Source organism: Gracilinanus agilis, chromosome 1 (assembly GCF_016433145.1).
Source record: "Gracilinanus agilis isolate LMUSP501 chromosome 1, AgileGrace, whole genome shotgun sequence".
Taxonomy (NCBI): domain Eukaryota; kingdom Metazoa; phylum Chordata; class Mammalia; order Didelphimorphia; family Didelphidae; genus Gracilinanus; species Gracilinanus agilis.
The window spans coordinates 102,872,616-102,876,252 of record NC_058130.1 but is presented as its reverse complement, the minus strand read 5'-3'; the positions used below and the strand labels follow the sequence as shown (position 1 = coordinate 102,876,252).

At 35.1% G+C, this 3,637-nt stretch overlaps 1 pseudogene; it reads right to left on the bottom strand.

The window, feature by feature from the left end:
- Window positions 1-711: 711 nt before the first annotated feature.
- LOC123248102 lies at window positions 712-1,474 on the bottom strand (annotated as a pseudogene).
- Window positions 1,475-3,637: the final 2,163 nt, after the last annotated feature.

Genomic DNA, 3,637 nt, shown 5'->3' with positions numbered 1-3,637 from the left:
ACCCCAAAAACATATAGGGAGCTCTCTATAAAGCATGTTGCATATTTACAGTTTACTGAACTATAACATAGTTTATTTTGAAAAACGAAAGTTTCAAAAATTTAACAAAAATATACCAATTCCAAGTGTTGATGCTATGAAAAAATTAATGAATTAGCAGCAAAAAAGATATTTATAGTAAAAATATACTTTTTTAGGAAAATAACTAGAAAATCTAAACACTAATACAAGTATAAATTTTTTTCAAAAATATATATTTAAAAGGCAAAACCTTGCCCCAAACATACAAAACTATCTAGACTAATAAAGTTGAAGATTGATGACTGTAGCTGAAAAAGAAAAGATGCAAGATAAAGGAATCAGGGCAATAGAAAGTTTAAGTATAGAACCTTAAAAAAAAGGTTAAATAAAAATATTGAAGAACATATTTGTACCAGTCTCCCTTTCTGCCTTGAAACAGGAAAAAAAAAGTAGGCTATGCCTAATCTTGGAAGTTTCAGACCTTGTAGCTATTTGTTAGGTATTTAAATTTCAGTGGACAAATCAAAATTGTCAAAGGCAATTAGCACATTAGCTTTAAAGATGATGCTATTTCATAAAACAAAGTGCTTTTAATCTTTTATGTAGATTACATATACATTTAATAATAAACTATTTGAAGTCTTATTTTTTCAAAAGTTCTTGATTTCTTCAAAGTATCATTCTTTGAACTTAACCATTTTCAACAAGGATTTCCACATTATGGTCATGCTCATTTATATCAGATTTACAATTTAAGTTAGAATTTGTCCTTGTATGAGATGAAAAGCTCTCAAGCACATCACCATGTTCCATTTCTTTGTGTTGCTCATCATTCCTAATACTATATCAAGATCATCACAAAAATTGTCACCATCTGAAAATAAATATTTTACGGAATTAAGAGAAATAGGATTTTTGTTCTCCAAAGTTTCAAATATTTGATCTAGTGACTTCTGAAAGTTTCCCCCTTTTTTTAGGAGAGTTCTCCATTTTCCAAATATTATCTTGAGGGTTTCTTGAAGCTTGTATTGATGTAACTGTGGACAGGTCAGAAATAATATCTTGGGACTGGATATCTTCAAAGTCTTTTGAGACACTACTATAACTTGGAATGTATTTCCCATCACTGTTCTTTTGTTGAAGGACAAAGGATATTTAATGATACTACATGGTCAAGAGAAGCTTGTCCAGTATTCTGAGCATTTATCACTTGCCAAATTCCATCCTGGGTCATTTCTTCTTGAATCTGCCTTACAGTATTTGCTATGAGAACTGAGCAACGCAGATTAGGCTCAACAAGCATGTGACAGCACAACTGTAGCTTTACCAGAGACGTGACTAAAAGTGATTGCCGCTAAAAATTATATGAGGGAATAGCCTTAAAACCAGCCAGGGTACCTTCATTATCTTCTTCACCATCAAAATAATTTCTCTTTATTCCTCTTGCAAACATTGTGTCCTTTGCGCTACGGATTTATGATGTTGCCAGCCACTCTGGATGGAGTTACAATGGACAGTAGAAGTGATTTTCCATTTCTCAAAGCTCATTTCCTTCTCCACAGCAGGAAGTTTGTTCTGCTGTGGAGGCGGCCTCCTGGACCCACTTGAAATTGATGTAGTTCCACTGTGAGGAGGAGCCTTCTCGGGCTCGGCTAAGTGGGCTACACATGCATATATATATATACATATATATGGGGGGGGGTGGACCATAAAGAGGTATGGGAAAGGGTGACAAGATGAGAGAAATCTACAAGCAAGTAGGAAAAGAAAAAAATAGGGGATTAGCCAGGAAATAGCTGGTCTTCAACAGTAGCCTCTGCCCCCCACCCCTACCCCATCCCGCCAGTGTCTGTCCCTGGCCGGGAGGAGCAAGGACCCTAAGGGAGCTGGAAAGGTTTCCCTCAAGTGTGAGCCACAGAGACCCACCTGGGTTGGCCATCTTTGTGTTAACATTGCCCAGAGGCTCAAGACTCTGCTACACAAGGTCAGAGTTCAGGATTTTGGGCTGAAAGAGGCCCCAAAAGGGAAAGGGCAGAAGAGAGAGGTAGAGAGGGAAGGGACCAGAGGAGGCGGGGCGGGGAGGGGCAGGGTAGTCAAACAATGGGAGCCATTTTCATTTCCCAGACCAGCCTCTGCCCCCTCCAGTAGTGGCAGCCCCCATCACCAGGGTGTTCCACAACCTCCAACCCCATACACATACTCAACCCGGGGCGGAGCCTCTAATTCTTTAATAAAGTTTTTTGGTAGTTTGATAGGTATGGTGCTGAATAAGTAAATTAATTTAGGTAGCATTGTCACTTTTATTATATTAGCTCGTCCTACCTATGAACCATTAATTTTTTTCCAGTTGTTTAGATCTCATTTTATTTTTGTGAAAAGTTTCTCAGTTGTATTCACATATTTCCTGAGTTTGTCTTGGCAAGTAGATTCTCAAGTATTTTATCTTGTCTAAAGTGATTTTAAATGGAGTTTCTATTTCTAGCTCTTGCTGCTGAGTTTTAATGGAAATATATAGAAATGCTGATGATTTATGTGGGTTTATTTTGTACCCTGCTACTTTGCTAAAATTATTATTTCCACTAGCTTTTTAGTTGATTTTCTCTGATTCTCTTAAGTATACCATCATATCATCTGCAAAGAGTCATAGTTTAGTTTCCTGATTGCCTAATTTGTTTCTTTTTTATTGCTTTTTCTTCTCTAATTGCTACTACTAGCATTTCTGGTAAAATATTAAATAGTAGTGGTAATGATGGGCATCCTTGCTTCACTCTTGATCTTATTGAGAAGGCTTCTAATTTCTCCACATTAGGGATGATACTTTCTGATGGTTGTAAATTAATAGTGTTTATTATTTTGAGAAAAGGCCCTTTTAGTCCTGTATTTTCTAGTATTTTCAAAAGGAATGGTTGTTGTACTTTGTCAAAGGCTTTTTTTGTACCTATTGAGATAATCATATGATTTGTATTAGTTTGTTTATTGATATGGTCTATTATGTGGATAGTTTTCCTAATATTGAACCAGCTTTGCATTTCTGATATAAATCCTACTTGGTCATAGTGAGTAATCCTTGTGATAACTTGCTGTAGTCTTTTAGGTAGCATTTTATTTAAGTTTTTTTTTTTTTCCATCTGTGTTCAATAGTGAAATTGGTCTATAGCTTTCTTTCTCTGTTTTGGTCTTCCTGGTTTGGGAATCAGTTCCATAGTGAAAGAGCATAGTGAATAATGCTTGTGATAACTTGCTACTGTAGTCTTTTAGCTAGTATTTTATTTAATTTGTTTCCATCTGTGTTCATTAGTGAGATTTGTCTATATACCTTTCTTTCTCTGTTTTGGTCTTTATGGCTTGGGAATCAGTTCCAGATTTTTATCATAAAAAAGAATTTGGTAAGGTTCATTCTTTGCTTACTTTGTCAAATAGTTTATAGTATATTGAGATTAGTTGTTCTTTAAATGTTTATTACAATTAATTTGTGAATCCATCTGGCCCTGGAGATTTTTTTCTAAGAGAGTACCTTGATTGCTTGTTCAATTTCTTTTTCTGATATGGGATTATTTAAGTATTCTATTTCCTCTTCTGTTAATTGAGGCAATTTATATTTTTGTTAATATTCATT